At 42.7% G+C, this 24,388-nt stretch overlaps 1 pseudogene; it reads right to left on the reverse strand.

The window, feature by feature from the left end:
* Positions 1-21,691: 21,691 nt before the first annotated feature.
* LOC112314767 (ribonuclease H2 subunit B pseudogene) lies at positions 21,692-22,704 on the reverse strand (annotated as a pseudogene).
* Between the last annotated feature and the right edge of the window lie 1,684 nt (positions 22,705-24,388).

Genomic DNA, 24,388 nt, shown 5'->3' on the forward strand with positions numbered 1-24,388 from the left:
CAGCAGGTGGGCTCTGCTTCTTGTGGGACCCAGGCTGGTGGAGTAGCCTACATCTTGCCTGTCACTGGGGGCCATTCTAAATACACAGCTTTAGAAACCGCAGACCAGCAGTAAAGTGCTCTCTCCTGAAATTGACGTGTGCTCAGCTCTATTAACAACCCATTAAGTGGCAGTGACACGGCCCCACCCTGCCCCAAGGGATCCAGGACACACAGTCCCACCTTGTGCCTGGAAGGCAGAATGGAAAATATTTTGTGAAAAGGGCCAGTGGCTTCCATAGTTTCTTAAACAATACCTAGCTGTGTTATCCTCATTTTATAGTCAAAGTTTCTGACGGTAGAAGAACTTGACTGACTTGATCAGAGTTTTTGTGCCTTAATATAATTTCTTTTGATTATAGTATTTGTGAATCGTTTCTCAGAAAAAGCTAACCTGTGGGTACACAGATAAAATCACACATCTCAGTTTGAAAGCTGGTTGCCAAACTTTCTCAGATGTCAGCTACCTTGCAAGGTCTGGCCCAGGGGGCTGGCCCGTTCACTGGTCCCGTTCCTTGTGAACATCTTTTTACCCGTAAAATATTAATTCCATTGGATACTAAAAAGTGTTCTCTTAAGTATACTTAAGGAAAGTACAATTTGGACTATGCTGGTATACACAATGTTAAATGAATTGTATCACTGCAGAATTTTTTAAAGGATTGAATTTGCTAATAATGTGCTTTGTGATTCTCTAAAATGGAAACTCTAGCTGGTAATATACTTGAAACGTACGTGCTTTAGTGTTCTGAAAGATCTATTAACAAGGACACACCGGACCAAAGTGTTAATGAGTGATAATGATGCTTATTGCATTTTAAGAGGTATGCTGCTAAACTCCTTTCGTGCAGTGGCTCTGCTATAGAAAAATTCAGGGGTGAGAGCACCAATTACTGCACAAACTGCGTCGGCCCTGTATTCCAGGTACTGCAGATAGAGAAAGAATCAGACAGATCTGGGCTCTGCCTTCAAGGATCACGTGATTTAAACAAATATTAATGATCACTTATTGGCAACTATTATTTGATAGGCATGGTAGAAATGCAATTTAAAAAAAAAAATCTTCCCTCTGGCTCAGCCAGGTAGCTCTCTGTATCTCCATTTTATAGACTCAGATTAATTTATCTGGCCAAAATTCCAATGCCCATAAGAAATGCTGCCTGAGGTCTTTCACTCTGCTGCTTGGTGATTCTCTGCCAGTTCACCTGCAAGGGCTGGAACAGGGCTGAGGGGGGCATGGGGCACAAGCTCGCAAAGCTCAGAGAGATTTTTCACTCTTAAAATGGACTTTCACAACCTTCTCTTATAGCACACTTGTGTGGAGCTCAGTGGTCCTCCACTCTGGCTGCACGGGAGTAGCCTTACTAGAGGAGCTTTACAAAAGGCCCTTGCTGAGATGGAGCTGCACCCCAGTGAAATCAGGATGCCCCGGGGACAGGAGCTCAGCATCAGTATTCTCTGAAGCTCCCCCGTGAATCCATCCTTGGCTAAGACTGAGAGCCAGTGGTGTGGCTCCTGCTTGGCCCGTGGGAAGAGCCACCCTCACTCTTAGCTCTGGTAGCTCTTACCTCTCAGTGGGAACGTGAGACCACACCTGAGATATAGAAATCAGGCTGTTTCAAGAGAACTCTATTTTTTTTCTTTTTGGAGTTAAAATAAATCCCTTATATTTAAGGGATTCCTAATCCCTCAGAAGGGTCAAGAACTTGGAATGGCACCATCCAGGATTCTGACTTGACTGGCTGTCCACGCTTGGGAACGACTTTACCTCTCTGGGCCTCAGCCATTGTTTTTTATTATTATTATTATTATTATTACTACTACTACTACTACAACATCTGTAATAACACTCTCCTCCACACAGGCTGGTGCGAGGAGGAAGGGAGGAGCTAATGTACATGAACTCCTTGTGCAGCACTTGGCGTGGAGCAAGGACTCGAACACGATAGTTCCCTTTCTCTTCCTTCACTCTTCCCACTGCTCCCTTTAATTTAGGTTCTAATTTAAAATTAAACAATAATATTAAGAATCTTAAGAATGTCATGGCTTGTCCTAAAACTAATTCTGGTGGCTTCACCATGAAGTCCTCCCATTGGGGTTTGGAAGGACAGGGAAAAAGTGACAGTTTTGACCATTCCTTACTGGCTCAGGCTACATTGTTATTAGCGCCATTATGACGACCTCTGTTTAACCTGAGGGATCTGACTCAAACGTTCATTCAGGTCAGTGAAGCTCAATGGAGACAAATATGTATATATAGTCTCCATTTTTAGATGTACTAATGCTTGCCTGACTCACTAAATTCCAATTAAAGCCATTCCACCAGATGATGATATTTTATTTCTTTCAACTTGTAATTAAAGCCTTTACTGGTCAACTATCTGAAAGGCATGAATAGATTCTGCCTGGGTGTTTGAACAAGAGAATGAAATGAAGGCCCCTGAGGTGGTGGCTTGGTTGCTTGTGGGGTAACAAGTTCAACTTCTTCTTTAGGGGAAGGGTTGACTCTGCTTTGGGATATTTAATTCGGTTAGACTATAACTTATTTCAAGATTTCAACGCTCCGTGCACTTATCGAATACCAGGACCTTTATGTGATTTTAGGGCTCACCAGTTCAGGAATTTGTAAATGGCAAACCAAAGTACAGGTGACAGCCCAAATTCTCAGAATGCTCTACTTTGGTTTCCTGTTCTTTGCGTTCATCCTCCTGGTTTGAGGTGGGCTCTGAGTCCCTCTTAGGGTTAGTGACTCCACTTACTGACTAATCAAACCAGGCCCCCAGAGCTCCCTCAGACTGCACTCCCTCCTCCCTCGCAGGCACCGTCCTCTGTCCTGCTGGACACAGGAGGCTTTCCCTGGGCGGGCACAGGGGCTGGGCAGACACCACATGCTCAGTTCTAGGTTAACTGTCAAATGTACAGAGATTACTATCCTTAATGTACAGACAGCCTTTAAAAATTTCTAAGAAAAACTCTGAGACCCCAGTAGATAAACAAAGACTTAAATCATTAACGAATTAAAAATATAAATGGCCAAATAGGTTTAAAGTTCAGATTAAAGAAATCAAGAGAGACAGTATCCACCTCCTATCTATGGTTACGCTTTCTGTGGTTTCAGTTACCCGAGGTCAAGGGCAGTCCAAAAATATGAAGTGAAAAATTCCAGAAATAAACAATTAAAATTTTTTTAATTATATGCAGTTCCCACTCTGCCCCACTTAGGACGTGAATCATCCCTTTGTCCAGCGTCTCAATGCTATAGACCTTCCCCACCCACTGGACACTTAGTTGCCACCTCAGTTATCACAGCGACTGTCTTGGTATCACGGTGCTGCGTTAAACCCTTATTTTACTGAATAATGACCGCAAAGTGCAAGAGCAGTCATGCTGGCATTTCAGAAATGTCGAAGAGAAACCTCTTCTTTCTTTAAGTGAAAAACTCTGTATGTATAGAAAAAAGCATAGTATATATAAGGTTCAATACCATCCATGGTTTCAGGCATCCACGGGGGGTCTTGGAACACACCCTCTGTGGATGAGGGGGACTACAATACTGTTTCTTGCCAACCCGATTAGCAAAGGATAACCATAATTCATAACGCTGGTGAGCAGGCACCTTCAAATGGGCTGGTAAGAGTAGAAACAGGTACCTAGTTCTTTCCTAACAAGGTCAGGGAACAGGACAAGAGTATAACTGGAAGCCTACATATCATTGTGTCTAGATATTTAAAAGTTACAAACAAAGCTAACAAACTCTTAAATTACATATTTTCCACCTTCCTACCTTGACAAATACACCTTCCTTATGACTTGGATGAATTTGCAATTTTTGGAATCTCAGGAATGCTTTGATAGAACTGGGTGATACAGGGAGAGTGAGCCCCAGGCTCCCAGCCCCTGGTCTTCCCTGCTACTCGCCCCACCCCTAAGTTCTCGCCCCACCCCTAGCTCCATCAGCACTGTGAGGGGCTTTGTGCACTTGTGTGTGGACACCCTGACTACACATGCAAGGTCTTTCCAGTGTCCATCCATCTCATAAACAAGAATAGACTTATGCACAAGGCAATAGAGGTCGGCTCTTGAGAAAATGGCCCCAGGAAGGGAACCCTGGAAGCAGGTGTGGCGGGCATTTCCAAGACCCTAGGTGCTTGCTGTGTTATGCAGAAAGTCCGGGGTCATGGGTTTCTATCCCCTTGGCTCATAGACTCCTTGGCCTACAGGAAGTGCCATGGCTCGAGAAAGGCCAGAGAGGCACCCAAGGCAGTGCAGAACCAGGACAGGGGCCCTTCCCACCAAGTCAGCAGTAATAGGTACAATTTTTCTAGGAAACAGTTGAACTGTGTGCTTCGACAAGTTTAAATGCTAATATCCTTTGACCCAGACATCTGGTCTCTAAGAATTCGAACTCTATAAAGACAACTGAACAAAAAAGTGAAATAATAGTTACATATAAAATGTAGTTTGATAACGTTATTTATCATACCATTCCCTAAAAACACAGACTAAATGTCTAACAAGTCAATTACTAAATCATTTGTGGTCCCACCCAAATATGGTTTATAACAGCAGTCCCCAAACTTTTTCCATGGACCGGGGGATGAGGGATGGCTTGGGGATGATTCAAGCTCATTATAGTCAAGCTCACCTCTTGCTGTACAGCCTGGTTCCTAACAGGCCTGACTGGTACTAGTCCATGGCCCAGAAGTTGAGGACCTGTGGTTTACAATGTCCAATGTCAAAATAATACCTAATTTAATATATAACGATAAGTAAAATACTTAAGTGAAGTTTAATACCAAATGGCAAGTGCTTAAAAAATAAGATGTGAAACTTTGCACAAATTATAACTTAAACCATAAGTTATAATCATTTACAAATATTAATTGTAAAATTAATATTAATTGAAAATTATATTATATTAATATAATTGAATATTAATATTAATTGAAAAATATTAACTGTAAATATTCCAGAACAGAATTCTAACAGCTATTAATGAAGTGGGTGGGAATGAGGGAGTGGGTCACAGGTAATTTTTTTCTCTTTATGGTGGCCTTTATTTAGAAAACTTTCTGAACAACAGCTTATTAGTTTTATCTAAGAAAGTGCAATTCGCCCTGACTGGTGTGGCTCAGTTGGTTGGGTGATGTCTTGCAAAGAGAAAGGTCACAGGTTCGATTCCTGGTCAGAGCGCATGCCTGGGAGGAGGGTTCAGTCCCCTGTTGGGGCACATGCGGGAGGCAACCAATCGATGCTTCTCTCTCACATCAATGTTTCTCTCCCTCTCTCTCTCTCTCCATTCCCCTCTAAAAAATAAATAAATACTTTTAAAAAAGTACAAATTCTTTTAGATGTTTTGAAACATGAAAAAATACACACTATAAGCTATTATTATGAGTCTAGTTTTGGTTTGGGAGTGGGATCATACGTGCTTATTACATTGTTAAAAATTGAAAGCAAAAAACCAAGCAGGCACTATCGTATGCGGGGAGAAATGACCAAGGCGCGTCGTGAGCCAGAGTGATGATTAATTCTGCCTATCTGAGGTCCAAATACAAAAACAAACAGTAAAGCCATGCTAAATTTACTAAAATAAAGATATAAACAGGAATGCGGGGCCAAAAGGACAAGGAAAAATGAAGCTTTGCTGAGCGTAGGTAGTCTGTTGCAGTCTGAGCTCTGAAGCTATCCTGTTCCAGAAAGAAATGACTTCGGTGTTACACAGAGCTGGGTTCCTCCTGCAGGGCCTCCTTGCTGGCTGCCTCCAGACGGGTTGTTTGACCTCTCCAGCTGCTGTTTCCTCACCAGGAAAGTGGGTCAAGAATGGTAAAAGCCCTTTGTCAGGCTTTTGTGAGGCAAATTAAGAGAATGCGAGTGAAGCACTCAGCAATCAATGCTCATTTTTATGATTGCTGTTACTTTCATCATTGTCATTGCCACCATCATCATCATCATTTGCCAGCCCCAATGTTATCATCCTCATCTCCTTCATCACCATGGTCATCACTATCATTGTTGTCATCATCGTTGTCATCATTGTCACTGTAACCAACATTGTAATTGTCATTACCATAGTTGCCGTCAGGTTCAGGTTGCCAGGATGGAACCTAAGTTCAGGGGGGACAGAAGCTGCAGGAACTCAGCAAGAAATCACCAGAATGCAGTTCAGGATTGGTGCTGACAGCTGCCTCTGTGGGTTAAGCACAGAACCGGTTTCCTCAACCTCCACAAGTCCCAGTGAGGTTTGTGACTCAGAGTCTGTGCTCTTTCTGCCCATCCAGGATTGATAGCCCAGAGTAAATATCTTCCTGGGATAGTTAATGTGAAAGCAGCATCTTCCTAAGTTGTGGTTGCTGTGGAAACAGGTGCCCTTTGGGGACCAAGAAAATGCTGTCAGAGACTTGGCTTCTCGACTCCTGAAAAATAATTGTCCGTTTTTTCCTGCGCTTAGTATTCCCAAGAAATGTTTGTCAAAAGAGCATGTGCTGTGGGGCCCATCCTGCCTTTCACCCCTGCTTTCGGGCTGCTGGAAGGAGCATGCCTCCCGCTGGTGCAGATGGTGCTGGTGGGAGGGGTCAGAAATGGCAATCACTCTTTGAGATTGATTTTCTTTACCTACCCTTGCATGTTCTTGCATCTCCTTGAAAACTCCCTCTTAATTCTGGGGACCCCTTCTATAAGCACTGTCACTCTTGTTTTTAAAAAACGCCAAACTATGAGGGGCGTTAGCACTCTTAAGGAAGTGAACAATAGCCCACCAAAAAGCTCTGTCTCTCCAGGTCTGTCTTCCTTTCCCATGCAGGCGTTCTGTTCCGGTGCTCACTGCTGTTACCACGCTTCCTCTGTGAGGGAGTTGCATCCCCTTGGGTCCATTGGTATATGAGTATGTTTTTTTGTGGACACAAATAATTTTCTCGTGTTTTCCTTGGAACAACTGAGAGAAGTTGAAATGTTAAAGATGAACAAAGAAACTAACCAAATAGAGTGAGAAAGAGCAAGAGAGAAACAAACAAACAAAATAAGAGGCGTAAAAACGGTGAGTCCAGAACCCCTGCACAGAGGGCGACACTTTCTAGTTCCAGAGTTCTGGTCCCACTGTGCAGGCTCCTTCTCAGGCCCTTGACCTCCAGGGCCAGGCATCCTCCCTCTCTGAACCTGCTGTTACCTGGCTACCTTTTGAAACAAAGGCTGAGAAGAAAAGTTCTAAGCCTGTTATCCCTTCACACAGAAAGAACACATTCTAAAATAGAGTAGGACCTGGAAGAAATATTCTGTCTAAGCCATCCTGGATCCAGAGATTCCTTTCTCCCCCTTAAATGTTTCTGTAGAAGTGGACTTACCTCTGCGGTGAGTCAAGATGAAGGAAGAGAAGTTTGTATCAAGATCATCCTCCTCTCATCTAGAATGCTTTCTGCTTTAAATTAGTCAGACTTCCTCCCTCCTTCCTCGACCCCCTTTCCTTTCTTCTCCCCTTGCCCCCATTTATCCATATAATAAATATTGAGTTCCAACTATGTGCAAAGTACATTGGTATGAGGCATTGATTTTAAAATGTCTTTTTAATTTCTATCCCAAACACATTTTTATCTTGTTTCTAAAATTCTTAGGCTGGATGACTCTGTGCCTTGCAAATAATAAACTCTATCATTTCACTCTCTGTCTTGAATTCTCAACCTTCCACCACTCTGTACATGTATGTGTTCATGGTGTGTATGCATGTGTGCTGCTGTTCCGTCAGACACATGTGCCAGAGTGTGTGTGCATGAGTGTGCTGGGGTTTGAAATCCAACTCTTTATTTGTGATTTATGACCGCTGACCTAAATACTTTTTGGAAGCTGACTTTCCGAGCTTTGAGCTAGCCTTTAGCGCTCAAAAGCCCAGCCAACCGCACCCCCCAACACACCCTGAGCCATCACCTCGCAGTGCAGGTCACGCAATTCCTGGGCACCTAGGAAAAAGAGCTGACTGTCTGCCTAAGGACAGTGTAGCTCAGCTGCTTCTCATGTTCATGTTCCAGAACAGGCCAAGCATCGTGGGGAGCCCTGCCTCAGCCAGGTAATTGGAGGGAGGCAGCAGATGGCTTCTCTGCTTCTCCACTGAAATTTCCCCAAACTAAGCCCCACTTAAGCCCAACTCTTGTCTCCTCTCACTGTTCTGGGAACTATGTTCATATTTAACAAAGCTTTCCACCAGCTTTTCTTTTGAGAAGGAGGGGCTCTCAATTAAGCAACCACCTGAAAACTGCCACTCTGCTCTCTCTTCCCCAGCAGCCCAAAGAGCTTCCCCACCTCCGGCACAAGCTGTCGGATTGCCCGGAGCAGAGACCCAAAAAGGTGATGAAAAGTGTTTGCTTTTATAGAGAGCCTTTCTTTTGAGCATCTCCAAGTACCTGTCAGACAATTCAATGTGATTGTTGTAAATGGGGAGACTGAGGACTAAACAAATGTATCTGTTGCCTCAGAGACACGTGGCTAATGACTTGAAGAATCCAGCCCACCTCCTTTTCTCATTTTCAACCCTTCCAAAAGAATGCAAATTATGATCTGAGAAGTGAGGCTAACACAAAGTTATGGAGCTCATTTCTTAGCACCTCTCTTTCCTTGACTTCCCTTCTGACCCCGCTAGCTCATGCTCCCCTTCCCAAGGGTCTGCGTGCACAAAGACTCTGAGGGTCCTGCTCTCGTGCAACTCCAGTGGAGAGCTGTGCCCCAGAAACACGGGACGGAAGGGTCATTAGAGTATGTGGAGGCCAGGCTCGCTGCCCTCGTCCCCAGAATTTGCTCCTACCCTGGCTTAAGTCATTCATCCTGAGGGTGTGCACATGTTTACATGGACACATAAAGCATCCCCCCTGGGCTGATCCTGCAGGTGCAACAGAAGAAAACATACATGTGGCCTCTGCCCCAGTGAGCTTTCAGCAGCTCCAGTGTGGGTGCTGTTGTCACCTCTCTCCGCACACTGACAGAGCCAGAGAGAGGAAAGTCTCAATTTCTTGTAAATCAAAGGACTGAACTACTACTTCTACCCACAGATAAGGTGTGAACCAAAGGGCTAGCAAGTTCCTAAAATTATAAAGTGCATTTCTGTTTAGGAAGAATATCTCACTTGGAACATGGAGTATCCATTACAATGTTTATAGGTTTTTCCCCATAATGAAGTCAACAGAATAATAATAGTATTAAATATTGAAAAATAATAGCTAATATTTATATAGAAAGAGTAAGCAGTAAGTGTCAAGCTTCATTCTAAGCGCGGTATATACATTATCTCATTTACTCCTTGTATTAATTTCTGAGCCAGGAACTCTTATTATCCCCTTACATAGATGAGAAAACAGGCACAGAAATGTTGTAAAATTTTCTCAATGTTTATTAAGCACCACGTATTGAACTCAGGACTTTAAATGAACTACCATGGTTCCTTTCTGCAAATCTGACAAGAAATCCTCTTTCCATGAAGAAAGAGAGTTTTAGGAGATTAAGTCTACTGCTCAGGGCACACAGCCTGTGAGGCGAGACAGGAGTGGAGCCCAGGCTGGCCCTCCCCACAGCTACCTCTCTGTATATCCCTATCCCTGGCAGAGAGCAGCTCATGGGGAGCCTGTTCTTATTCTCCAGCCTATGCAGTGCCTAGCATAGTGTTGACCCACAGTATACATTCCATAAACACATGCTCATTCTTTTTATTGAACTAATGGATTCTAAATTAAATATCAACGTTAAATTCTGTTATCCACACTCTTGGGAGTTATTGCATGGGTAACTCATAGGAGTGAATAATTACTCAATCATGGATGCTTTGATTTAAAAATGCATTTATTTATTTGTGTCTGAATATGGGTTTGCTATTTATGGGACACATATCACTTCTCACAAAATAATGAGGATATGGTGTGATGGTCTGATTCAGAAGAACTTGAAAGTAAACACATCTTTTCCTGCTCAGGGTCCTGCTGTTTCCAGCTCCCTGAAGGGGTAAAATGTGTCATCTCATACACTGAGGATCACAGACGGGCCACCCTGGCTGTCCTTGTCTTGTGAATGGCTTTCATTTGGCTCACCACAGGGTGGACCTGCAAAGTGATTTTCTTCCTCCCTCCCTCTTCCTTCCTTCTTTTCTTTTCTCTTCTTTTCTCTTTTTTTCTTTTCTTTTCTTTTCCTTTCTTTTTCTTTCTTTCTTTCTTTCTTTCTTTCTTTCTTTCTTTCTTTCTTTCTTTCTTTCTTTCTTTCTTTCTTTCTTTCTCTTTCTTTCTCTCTTTCTCTCTTTCTCTTTCTTTCCTTTCTTTTTTCTTTGTTTTTCTTTCTCCTCTCTCCCTCCCTCCCTTCCTTCCGTCCTTCCTTCCTTCTTTCCCTTCTTTCCTTCTTTCTCTTTCTTTAAAATTTATTACCCTTGTCAACATTAAAAAAAAGAGGAGATTTTTGTGTGGGGAACTATTCCAAGTGTAGGAAATGTGGCTCAGCCCACACTCGGAAAAGCCAGTGGGGAGCGAGGTTGGTGGGCAGTACCCACGTCCATGGATAGGCTCTCCCATGGGAAATCAGGCCTGTATTGTACCTAGACTGCTATGAGACTTGCTCTTACTAAAACTCCCTCACCCTGAATTGAGGCAGCAAATGTTTACTGAGTATCTTTAACTTCCTAAAGTCTGTGTTAAACCACCCAAGTATGGAGTGTGAGCAGTTTCCCCCCCCCTAGAGCTGTAATATCCTTCTCTTTGAAGTAATTAGCAGTGTTCTGTCCTTTGTTGTTCTTAAAAGGTCATCACCTGTGATGCACCTGTGCATAGTAAATGAGGACCATCCTCCACGTAATGTGCCCAGAAAAGCAATAAAAGCCTGTCCAGGCAGGGGTCGGCTCTCTCTCTTGGGCTCTCTCTAGCCCTCTCGCCCTCTCTTACTTAGAGAGTGACCATGCCATCCCTTTTCCTCCACAGGATTTCTGTAGTCCATGCATATTTGTATATGGCAGCCACAACACCGGATCCTACGGGCCGGGATCCATGTCAGTTTTGCCTGAATTTCTGGCTTTTCCTGAAAAATTATATCTGGCAACATAGGCCTATATTTGCACTTGGTAGTTAGCTTCAGCTAATTAATGAAAGGGTCCTCTTCCAGAAAAGGCCTGGGCCCTCCACAGGATCTGAGTCTTCCCTACCCTCTGTCACCTCCCTGACACCAAGGCTGTCAGTTGCCACTAGTTCTCACACTTATGCAATTTTTTCTGACTCCCAGCCAGTCCCACCCATTCCTGTTATAGAACTAGCAGCTGAAGGCATCTGAGTTCATGAGCCTGCCTTATGCTATGCAAATCACCCAGGGTGAGTATCCAGGGTGAGTAGAAGAGCATGCGAAATGTCTCTCCAGCTCATCCTGTGGTCCACCTTCCTTGTGTCTGCCCCTACGGGGCACCAGGAGAGTGGCATGAGATGGAATGGCTCAGCCCCTAGTGTCAAGCCCATGGAAATTCCCAGCTTCTCTCAAGTAACCCAGAAAGAGATAGGCAAATATTAATCTTGTAAATTAACTGCCAAGGAGCCCAACCCTTTCGTATCAAACCTTTCAACTAAAAAGACACCCTTTCTATTAAACCACTTAGTAGTGAGTGGTTAGTCCCATCCCGAATAATGTATTTTAGCCTGAGCAGCACTGCTTTTCCCTCTCTAGTATGCTTACTACCTGACTCACCCCTTTCTGTGATGAAAGTAACAACTGATATTTTGTTTGAGATGAGAAAATCCCATACTGATGGTATCTAAATAGAATGGTTGGTGCCATTGTCAAAGGAGCTAAAGGGTGCAAAGAACTTGAGAGAGCTCTGTTTTGCCAAAATGGCCATAACATTTGGTTATAAATTATGTGAAAACATTGACACACATTTCTGCCACAATTTTTGCAGAAATTAGTTCTTTTCATAGGTGTTGTGGGACATTGAATTAGTGTTCCCAACACTTCATTCTCAGAGAACACCCTATTTCCTATGACTTCACAGTCCTTCCACTAGAGAGTGTAGAGTGTGTATCTCTACCCGCCTGTGAACTTGACCACGCACTTTGCTTTGATAATTAGAATACAGATAATGAGTGACAATGTGGCAGTTCTTAGCTGAAGGTTGATGAAGTTAGCAAATTTCCACCAGACACTTTTGAGTGTCTGCCCTCTGTAACAAGAAAAATATGCCCCACATAGCTGATGCTTCTTAAGCTTGGGTCTTGGGATGAAAACACAGGAAACAGACCTGGTACAACTTAGCCCAGCTGAGCCCAGCTAAGATGGACCAATCTATAGGCAAACATCAACCCAAGGTGGAAATAAGTATCAATATTTGTTGTTGCAAGCCACTGAGATTTAGTTGTCATACAACATTGTCACAGAAAAATTTTTTAATAAAACTGACTAACATAGCTAGTAAAAGGGGAAAAAGATTACTTGTTCTAGTATGTCAATTACTGAGAATTTTGGTTATGCCAGAGGATATGTCACCATGATTTTATTTGTTTAGTCTGCAAATGCACTTTTATTAAGATTTTTTCGGCCATTTTCAGGACATTTGTGTGATGCATGGAAGCTTCGTTGTACCATTCCACTAGACTGATGTTGACACACGACTACTGTGATAAGTGAAGATAGCTGCCTGAAATGGATAATTTCATGGGAACTAAAAGTTTACCAGATACAGTAAAGAAAGGAGTGTGGCTCAAAAAAAAAAAGTACATGGAATAGGCATTTTGTAGTGTAACAGGAGCTAAGATAGGCACCTTATTTTTCTAACTACAAAACCCTAGGTGTTTCCATCTACTTAACTCCACCAGCTCCCACTTTTCAGGCTACCTAACTAATCAGCTTCTGTTATCTTGATTCTGTGGGCAGCTTTGAGAACTAGTCCCATTGGCCCTCTTATTTGTTCATTTACAGTCATCTTGTTGGGGTCACAGATAAGTACCCAACTCATTAGGCGCTGACCCCTACTGGAGTAATCATCATAAACCACCATGAGCTCTTCCCAGTTCAATTGACGTGTAAACTATTTAAGGACAAGATCAAATGAACAGGAAAGATTTTCTGGTTTAGTTTAATTGCTTCTCAGGTGGCCTCTCATTTACCAAGCTCTGCTACAAGTAAGAACCAGAACTACCCTAGTGAAACTAATATAAAAGACCCAAGCACTTCGGGGAATACAGCCTGATTCAACAGATCCTAGGGAACTTCATTGCCAGATTGAAAGAAAGGCTGTCTAGTTGGTATGCTGGTGGTGGTCCTTCTCTGCATATCCACAGTTTAAAATTGCATTCTCTTTAGATTTAATGAGCCCATTATGTTGTCCACAAATTCCTTGCTCTTTAACCTACAAAAAAAATGATGGCTACTTTAAACATGAATCAAGTTGTTTCTATTGGGATGTTTTCATTGGGATGCAGTTTGAGGGTATCAAGTAAAAGGTGGTTAAAGATTGTAATAAAAATACAGTGGGGTAAATGAAACAAGACTGGCAAAAATTTGATGGTTGCTGAGGCAACATCGTGCTTTGTTATACTATTTTCTCTACTTTTGTATGTGTTTGGAATTGTTCATAATAAAAATGAAAGATTTTTAAGTCCTCAGTCATATCAGCTCAGATCTGAAACCAAATATCTTATTTTGGGGCTTGCTTTGTGTCTCAACTGGATTATTTTTCTCAAAGGAAAGAATGGCTCTCAGGAGACCTCATTTCACAAAGCACATTGGGTCCTACTGTTCTTAAGCTTTCACTGCTTTGTCACGAGATGGAAACAGCTGGTGCTGGTTTCAAGATGTGGCTATTGGTTATGCTTAGGTGAAATGCACTCTTCTTTCAGGCTTCGTTATTGTCATCTTTCAATAATCCCCCCTTCTTGCCTTGGGTGTGGATGGAATCCAGCAGGAAGGGTGCTCTAGGCTTATACAGAATGAGGGCTCTGGTGAGCAGCAACATCCATCTGCCCTTACCTGCCCACTCTGCCTCTGGTGAAGTTCCTGGGGCTCAGAACCTGAACGCACAACCTGCCCCAGATCTTGACCAGCCCAGACAAGAACAGGTTGCAGCTCAGGAGGTTGGGTCTCAACAACGGGAGTGGGCTTGCAGCCTTGTTAATGCATCTATTGTAACACGGTTGGGGACAGTGGAGCCCTGTGGAACTCTGTGCCCACCCAGCTGTTGCTATCCTGTAGCTCGCACTATGTTTGCCCAGATTATGTAAAATGGCTTCAGTATTGGGTCTGACTGAGAATGGACTGTGATTTCATTCCCAGCCATCTTTGTGGGGGTCTTGTTACCCTACTTGCTACCTCCTTCTTCAGGGACAAGGATCTAGAGCTCAGATGCTCAAATAGGGAACAGGGTTCTTCAGTCTTCCTCTTGTCCTAACTTCTGAATTGTAACTCCTTGGCTGTAGGTATGAATTATTGCATCCCTCTGAACAACATACTTTAGATTTTGCCTACACCCTAAAAAGTCAGACTTACAGTTAATTCTGGTCACCCTGGCCTCACTGTGTGCCATGGCCTGGTTCCTAAATGATGGCAGTCCCTTTCCTTTGTTCTCTGAGTGCAGCTAAAGCAGGTGGCAATTTTCTCTGGAGTTTTTAAGAAAAACCACAGGAGAAAATACATTTAAAATTCAAAAATAGAAGAGTGACAACTTCAAAGTCTAAATTTTTTACTCTAAAAAGGCTAATTTTCTTACTTGGTTATTTTAGTCATTTGCTTATTTGGTTTAGATGCCCGAGTCAGAGGGGTACGTCTGGACTGAAGACATTTCCCAGACCTGATAACAGGCCTTTCTGGGAGGCTTGTAAGTAGTGAGGCAGTCTGCCACATGGGGAAAGCAAGGGCTTTGAAATTGGGCGGGCAAGGTTCCAAATGTTTAGTCTGACATTTCCTAGCTGTGTGGGTTTAGGGCTGGCGCCCTTTCTGGGCCTCAATTTTTTTCATCTGAAAAATAAAAATAATAATACTTACTTGTCATGGTTGCCATGAGAATCACTTATATATAAAATGTGTAACCTAGTCACTTAATAGATTATATAAACTCATTGAGTGGTGGCTGCTATTCCTCTTCTTACCTTCTCAGGTCCAGAAAGGTCCTAGGCATCCAGATTAGAGAGGTGAAGCAATGGGCGATACAAAATCTCAATGGCCTCACAGTGTCCAGAGGCCCATCAACATGGAAGAAAAAGTCCAGCACCGATGAGTCCTACTCCTCTCCATCATGGAGAGTGTCAAAGGCTATTTCTTCATGAGAAAGGAGTCAAAGCTTTCATGTACCGTGGATAGGCTTCAGGAGATTGAACCTAGAAATGCCATGTGCAGTGTAGTCCATGTGACTACATGCATTTTTCCGGGGAGATAATGCATAGCTCTTACCAGATATTCAAATGCGTCTATTTTCATTCATTCAGCAAATACCTCTTGAGTATTTATTATGATCTATGGGTAGAAAGTACAGCAGTGAATAAAACAAACAATCCCTAACCTTTATGGAGTTTCATTTCCAGTGAATCTGAAAATTCCTAAGAATCTCTAATCAAAGCAATCCAAAAGCCATGGAATGGAGTTTACACTTTTCAGTAGGTCTCTTTTGATTGCATGGAGCTATAGACTCCAAACATCTGTCCAGCTGAGTCAAACATGTTTTTGCAGTCATATGTATTTGATACTGGGGACACCAAGGGAGAGGATAAATGAGATTTTACTGATTAGATTCAAAGCCAGCAAATTTCCTCTGATCACCCCACTGTGAAAATACAGAAATAAAAGGAATCTATTAAACAATATGGCAGAGTAAAACAACAACAATAACAACAGCAACACCAATAAAACAAACAATAAACACTGGCATTATTTTGGATCAGAGGGACCTGTGTTCAAGTCTTTAGCTACCTAACTGAAAAATTGGACAAGACACACAAATTCTTTGAGAAATAGCATTATCTTAAATCAAAGATACTTATCTTGCAGGTTTGTCATAAGTGCTAAATGTTATTACTGGCACTCAGTAGATGTTCGTTCTCTATGTCTAAGACAATAATTCCTATGAACTTGAGGTCATGGATTTATAAACATAAAACACAATACACATACATCCACACATCACAACTCACATATGCATTTTTGATACTGACAAAGACTTGCCAAATCTTAATTTTTTTTCCAAGAGATTTACACAACAAATAAGCTGAAATGAAAGCACACACACACACAACAACTGATCACCTTCTTTAATAAAGAGTATTTTTTTTAAAAAAAGCAATAGACTTCCAGCCAAGATGGAGGAACGGGTAGATGCACTTTGCCTCCTCACACAACCAAAAGAAGGACAACAACAAATTTAAAAACAAAAAATAACCTGAACTGCCTGAAAGTCAAACTGTACGGAAGTCTGACAACCGAGGAGTTAAAGAAGAAACACTCATCCAGACAAGTAGGAGGGCCAGAGATGGGCAGCTGGGGTGGAGAGGACTCACGGTAAGGTGGCAACTGGAGGACTGGAGCAGGTGGTCTCACATTTGCATGCAGATAAGCCAGGAGGTACAACTGGGGAGTGAGACAGACTGGGCAACCCAGGGTTCCAACATGGGGAAATAAAGCTTCAAAACCTCTAAATGAAAAAACCTATGGGGGTTGCAGTGGTGAGAGAAACTCCCAGCTTCACAGGAGAGTTCGTAGGGGACATCCACAGGGCCCTAGAATGTACACAAAACCACCCACCTGGGAATCAGCACCAGAAGGGCCCAATTTGCTTGTGGGTAGCAGAGGAAGTGATGGAGAGCCTGCTGAGAGCCGAGCAATTGGCATTGTTCCCTCTTAGCCCTCTCCCCCACATACAGGGCTACAATGCAACAATGTGGGTTGCCCTGCCCTGACCAATAACTAAGGCTCCGCCCCCTATTATGTAACAGGCATGCTGAAACAAAAAGATATGGCCCAAATGAAAGAACAGATCAAAGCTCTAGAAAAACACAACTAAGTGATGAAGAGACAGCCAATCTATCAGAGGCAAAGTTCAAAACACTGGTAATCAGGATGCTCACAGAAATGGTTGAGTATGGTCGAAAAATAGAGGAAAAAATGAAGGCTATGAAAATTGAAATAAAGAAAAATGTATAGGGAACCAATAGAGAAGGGAAGGAAATAAGGACTCAAAGCAATGGTTTGGAGAAGGAAGAAATAAACATTTAACCGGAATAGAATGAAGAAACAAGAATTCAAAAAAATGAGGAGATGCTTAGGAACCTCTGGGATGACTTTAAACTTTCCAACATCCGAATTGTAGGGGTGAAAGAAAGAGAAGAGGAAGAGCAAGAAGTGGAAAACTTATTTGAAAACATAAAAACTTCCCTAATCTGGCAAAGGAAATAGACTTCCAGGAAGTCCAGGAAGCTCAGAGAGTCCCCAAAAAGTTGGGCCCAAGGAAGCACACACCAAGGCACATCATAATTAAGTCACCCAAGATTAAAGATAAGGAGGGGATCTTAAAGGCAGCAAGAGAAAAGGAGACAGTTACCTACAAAGGAGTTTCCATAAGACTATCAGCTGATTTCTCAAAAGAAACCTTACAGGCAAGAAGGGGCTGGAAAGAAGTATTCCAAGTCATGAAAGGCAAGGACTTACATCCAAGATTACTCTATCCAGCAAAGCTATCATTTAGAATGGAAGGACAGATAAAATGCTTCCCAGATAAGGTCAAGTTAAAGGAGTTTACCATCACCAAGCCCTTATTATATGAAATGTTAAAGGGACTTAACTAAGAAAAAGAAGATCAAAACTATGAACAGTAAAATGACAATAAGCTCACAACTTTCAACACCCAAACCTAAAAAAGCAAAACCAAAAATGAACTAAGCAAACAACTAGAACAGGAACAGAATCACAGAAATGGAGATCACATGGAAGGTTATCAGCAGGGAGGGGCAGGGGGAAAATGGGGGAAAAGGTACAGGGAATAAGAAGCATAAATGGTAGGCACAAAAATAGACGAGGGGAGGTTAAGTATAGTATAGGAAATGGAGAAGCCAAAGAACTTATATGTATGACCCATGGACATAAACTAAGGTGGGGGAATGATGGTGGGAGCTGGGGTATGGGTGGAGGGGAATAAAGGGGAGAAAAAACTGGACAACTGTAATAGCATAATCAATGAAATATATTAAAAAAACAAAGCAATAAAAGAAGTTTAATGTCAGCATAAAAGACAGTCCTATAAATGATACCAATTGTGCTTAACACTAATACATTAAAAACTCAATATGTAGCCGTGGCTGGTGTGGCTGAGTTGGTTGGAGCACCATCCCATAACTGAAGTTTGTGGGTTTGATTCCTGGTCAGGGCATATATCTAGGTTGTGGGTGCAGTCCCCAGTCTGGGCACATACAGGTGGCAACCAATCTATGTTTCTCTCTCACATTGATGTGTCTCTCCTTTCTTCTCTCCCTTCCTCTCTCTCTCTCTCTCTCTCTAAAAGCAATGAAAAAAACCCCTAAATATAAAAAAACCCAACATAAATATATAACATATTACTACATATAGAACAATATAAACATAAAGTTAACAATTCAGTAATTTTCTTTATTTCCTCATGTTGCTTTTAAGGGTGTTGTAGTGCCTTTGCCTCATCTCTTGATTTTCACAGCCCTGTAAGATGGGCAGGACAAGGACATTTAACTGCATTTTTTGAGAGGGGAGAAGTGGCTAGCTAGAGGTCCCCTCTCTCTCTGCAACTTTGCCTGAGGGTCCTATAAAACAGGGACCTGCAATCATTGGTTCAGGCACTAGTCCTGTCATTCTTTTGGCTCAATGGGCGGGAGGCTTCATCTTGATGTAAGGCAGAACCTTGTCAACAGAAAAGTGAGCTGCCTCATATCTGCAGGAGCCTTGAAGCAAAAGCTGGATGGCCAGCCACCTGAGAATGTCTGTTCCCCCCTTCCCCATTGCACCTTCAAAGATTTGAGGTTCATACCCCCTGCCAGTTCTTCCTTTTTCCCTGGGAAAAGTTTACCAAGCCCTTCAGCTGAACTCACATTCCATTGTGAGTAGAGACAGCTTGGATCTTAGAATCAGACGGGATGGTACTAGAATCCCAGTTCAACTTACATTTATATGAATGTAGTATTTAATCTCTCCCAGACATATGTATTTGTAAAACTGGGACAATATTTAAAATCTCCTAGTGTGGTCAGCATTAAAGAAGGTAATATGTATATACAAAGTTCCCGACATCATTCTCCCAAGGCTACTGTGTACAGTTGTGCAGGGTATACCTTGCCCAAGGGTGCCAGTCAAAGGGGGAAATTGGGATAGAAATCCAGCCAATACTCACATCCTGAGTCTTGTGCCCTCACAGGGACTGCAGCCTGAGATGAAGCAGTGCCTCCTAGTAATTTGTGCACTTAGACTGGACACCATTTCCTAAGTCTTAGAAAGGCTCTGAATGCCTTAGGTAGTTCCCGCCTTCTTTTCCACCCCCTTCTTTCGGTCATTTCCCCTTCAGTAAACATGGGTCATAAAATTGATTATACTGACTCGCAATGCTCCCTGACTGCTTGGCCCTTATGGACTGGACTGCCAGTGCTTCTAGGCAAATGAGAAGAGGAAGATTTCTAGTTACCTCCAGGGCCTTGACAAGGATTGGTTCTGTTTCTAAATGAAATACCCTTTAAATTGGCCTGAAATTGCATCGCTTGTCTCAGTTAAGTGGAATCCTATGGACTATAAATCTGACTTGAAAGAGCTCAGTTTAATTTGACTAAGATGTTACAAAGGGTTTACCAAAATTTAAAGCATTTGTCTATGGAAAATCAATTATGGCCCAATCCATCTCACTGATAATGAGAGTGTTTGCATTTTTGGTTGCCGTATGTGCACAGGCACATGGGTGTGCACACACATGCACACATGAATACACATGTTTGGGGTGCAGTGGCTGGAGTCTCATGTTGCAGGAACTCAGTGAACTCAATGTGGGTTAAGTATGGCTTATTGACTAATGGTAAACATGTTACCAGTTACAGTAATTTTAGCACGTTTGGCTCACTGTTTCTAGAATGCTGGGTCCTGATACTCCAGCCAGGACCTGGATTCAGCTTGCTGTTCACAGTTAGTAATAGAACAGGAAAATGCTTCCCATTCCAACTCCCTCAGTTTCTATTACCCTCCAGTGACATCGGTAGAAGGACACCCAATGGGGAAATAAATGTCTGGTCCTGGGCAAATTTAGCCACTCACCAAAAGCTCAATGTATTAAAAAAAAGAAAGAAAGAAAGAAAGAAAGAAAGAAAGAAAGAAAGAAAGAAAGAAAGAAAGAAAGAAGAAAGTCTTTTTACAAGTGAGTTGCCAAGGAGGCTGTGTCCACCTGATACCTACAACACTGTGCCACTCCAGTAAGGTAAATACTGAACTACTACATCTAAGGTGACTGGCAATGGGCAGGCCTGGGAGAGGGAGACCAGTGGTAACTTGGAGCCCTACCAGGGGCAGGTGGGGCTGTCTACAGAGAACAAAGTGGTAGGGGGCACTATGCATGAGACCCCACACTAATATGAAAAATTAGTTGCAAGGAGGGGGAGCTGGTCATGGTAGAAACAATAATAATGATAATGATAATAAATAACAATAACAATAACCAACATTTATCAACACCTATTATGTATTAGGAGTGTTCTAAGTACTTCACATATATTATCTCAATTAATTTTCACAAAAAAATCCTTTGAGGTAGGCACAATTATTTTCCTAGAGGTAAGGACACACAGCTATGCAATTAATGAAGTTGGAACCCTAACTGAAGCTTGTTTTCGTCATTATTATACTTGATGGCCTTCAAAGACATAAATGAAAAATGAAAGCAATATGCAGAGATTAGGAGGATTAGAAGGATCCACAGCTTGGTGGCAGGAAGCACCAGGTCCTCCCCTCCTCCCACCTGCAAAGATATTGCAGAACTGAGGAGACAAAGGAGAGAAGGTTGTACTCTTCTTCCTCAAGTTGGAACAACTTCAGGAATTTTGAATGCTCCACTTGAGTCTTCAGATGAAAGAGGAGACTCTTGTAGACCTCTTCTAGTGGCTGGTAGTGTCTGAAAGACTTCTTTTCCCCTGGAGACCTAAAGTGCCAGACAGAGTGGGTCTGGCAGGAAATGGGAAGTGAGCTGGCTGCTCAGAGGTCTTCTGGACCTTGGGTTTTAACTCATATAGAAGTAAAGAGACCTTCCAGTCTTCCTCCAAAGTCGTCGAAGAGGAAGGAGCATGTGGACACAAGAAGAATGTGCTTGGGAAAGAGTCTACAGTGTGCAGAAGTCAGCACAGAGGCTGGCCCAAGGAAGTGATGTCATAGCATGATAGTGCGTTTTCTGAGTCTTGGACGGTATGAGAAGTAGAGATGAAGTGTGGGGAGCATCTTCATTGCATTTGTCTAAGTCAGACTCAAATGTTGGGGCTCTTTACACTATTTGCATGAAAAATCTTGTAGACACAAGAGCTGCTCTTGTAGTCTAAGTGTATAGGACCGGGAAGCTTCTGTAGATCTCTCAAGAGGTTCTGGAATGAGAGACACTTATTTATTAAATCTTAAGTGTCCTCAGAACCTGTGTATTTTTTCTCCCTGAAAATTGTTCCTTTTTTTTTTTTTATTTCAAAGGGTGGTGACTAAGGGTCCAGGAAGTACAGTGACATGGAGGAAGGACAAAAATAGAACATGCGAAGACAGATATTTTTGCTAGATTTCATACTCAACATTTCAAATCTTTCTAACTTAAAAAAAAACCCTTTTGTACCAAAAAAAGGAATCATACTTTTCACTCCACTCTTCTCAACTTGACCAATGCCTTCTGAGCTATAGTCATTTTTCTATTTTTCTTTTCATTTTTCAAATCTTTAGTGTTAAACTTAGTATAATCTTCTTTTGCTTCTACGGGCTCATTAGATAAGTTTATTTTCTTTGATGGAGGGTTTGGCAATGAAGCTAAAGACTCTGGAAGCTTTAAATATTGAGATGAGTTATTACTTAGTTCTTTAGGGGTGCAATCACATTTCAGACCATGGGTACAATGAGTATAATCCTCTGCTTTGTCACTGGAAACCTCACGACTGGAGGAAAATGCAGTTGACTCTACCTGGGCACTGGCATTATGTTATTGGTTTTTAACACTGCTATAGTCTGATTAAACTTTTTTCCCCAGACACTTTAATGTCTTCCCTTTTCTGTACTCGTAATATTTCTTTTTGTCTATTTCTTTTCCCTCTGTCACATCTCAAAGTAATTTCTCAAGTTCAGCAAGTTTCGGCATCAAGATGCAATTCAGAAACGTGTCATCCACTAGCACTTGACCTAGAGGCTGAAACTTTCCCTCTTTATCAGCCTTTATAAGGTAGTGGAGAAAGAGACATAGAGGGCCCATGGGTATGATAAGGTAGAGAAGACTTGGTTGAACTGACAAATTTATAAACCAAGATGGTATTTTCCCTGAAAACTTTTATTTCAAACAGCTGATACAGACATATTGAACAAGTAAAGGGCTCTTTCTCCTGAACATGGGTTAACCAATTTTACAAACATAAGCCCACTGTTTATCTTTTTTTGAAGCATCTTTTACATATTCCGGAAGCAGGAACACATGCTGCCAGGAGCCAGCACCTTCCCAGCAACCCATCCAGTCCATCATGCCACCAGCCTTGTCCCTGCAGCACAGCAGCCTCCGGCCTCAGACTTCGGAGCAGGGGCCCTGGCTAGAAGTCTGGTGGAAAGTGGCGGGAGAAGGGGGACCTATGTATTGCATGGCTTAATAGGAGCTTCTACAGGTGGCAAGAGCAGAGCAGAAGATGAGGTAACTGTCAGCATTAGAAGCCAAAGTAGGGGGCCATACCCTACTTAGGGTGGACTTCACAGCCTCCACGGATGGTCTTCCCTAACTTGTTCTTAGAGCAGGCATTACCACAGATTCTGATTTACCACTGGGCCAATCCAATCAGTAGGTCCTTGAGGAGAATCAGAGAAGGGAAAAGAGAAACATCTCAGGTCCAGACCAGGATGAGTCAGCAGTTCCCAGTGACTGGATGGAGTAGGGAGGTTTGCTTTGGAAAGTAACAAAGGGAGATTCCTAATGAGTTCTTTCCAGTTCCATGCTTCAAAACCTGATACTGACTGTTGACAACAGCAAGGAGAAAATGTATAGCCAGAAATAGGAGAAAAAAGCCAAAGTCAGATGTAGGGTATGCATAGAAGGAAGTAAATCCAAGACAATAGCATGAATGACTGGCCTGGAAGGTCCAATGGTTTAAAGATTATCAACAGACACTTCACATGCATCCCTTCCTCTGGCATCACAGCCTCACCCCTTCCTTTACTGGGTCAACAGAGCATCCTTAAGACTATAGAGAAGCAGGAGGAACAGTCTGGAAGTAAATACTACCATTACCATTCACTTCAAAGAAACAGCTGGGAAACCAGAAGGGCTTAGGGACGGTGCAGTGCTGGGAGTGTGCCCCTTGCCTGGTTCCCCAGCTCTGTCCACCCAGTGCCATCAGGCAGCTGTGCTCGGGCTGCACAAGAGGGTCAAGGAACTAGAAAGAATCTGTTGGAGAGCAGACACATTCGGGCTCTTTCCTTTTAGTTCAGAATCCTTCATTCAAATAATTCTTCAAGCCCTCATTGCCCCTCCTAAGAGGAGCCTCCCACCCTCACTGCACTCTGAAAGGATCAAGGGATGCAACTGAGGAGAGGGCAGGCCTCACAGAGGCTGCCCGGAGCATTTGACTGGCATAGCGTTTGTAACATTAGACGAGAAGGTTTTTAATGGCATGAAAATGTCTTTAATCACAGGAGCTAAGCTGCGTGCTGTACAGGTTCAAGGTGATCGAGATGCTCTTGTTCTACATCTGCATTTTCATCTCACTTAGATTAATTCATATTTTAATTGCCTCTTTCCCTGATTGAAGTACTAGAAAGGAGCATTTTCATTCCTTTGATCTCATGTTCTCTCAAGTATGGCCAAGGTCAGGTACAGGCACATGTGCCTTGTGGGAGGATTTCCAGGAAGAGCACCAGGAGGCAGGCGCCCCCTTGTGAGCAGGGGTGCTCACCAGAGGGAGGGAAGGCTCATGGGGATCCACAAGGCAAAGCTGGCCCCTCCAGGACAGAGTTAGAGCATTGTAGCTTTTTAAACCAATGAGGGGCAGCAGAGAAGGGGTGTGTCATTCATTCAACTCATTGTCACACATCCTGTGGTCTGGACCCCCGTTTCATTCATCTTCAGTCCATGACATTAATAAGGATGCAACCCATACTGTCCATCACCTGGTGAGGTCCCCATGTCTTCGGGCCTTGACTTGTCACCTTGCCCTTTA

Source organism: Desmodus rotundus, chromosome 1, assembly GCF_022682495.2.
Source record: "Desmodus rotundus isolate HL8 chromosome 1, HLdesRot8A.1, whole genome shotgun sequence".
Lineage (NCBI taxonomy): Eukaryota > Metazoa > Chordata > Mammalia > Chiroptera > Phyllostomidae > Desmodus > Desmodus rotundus.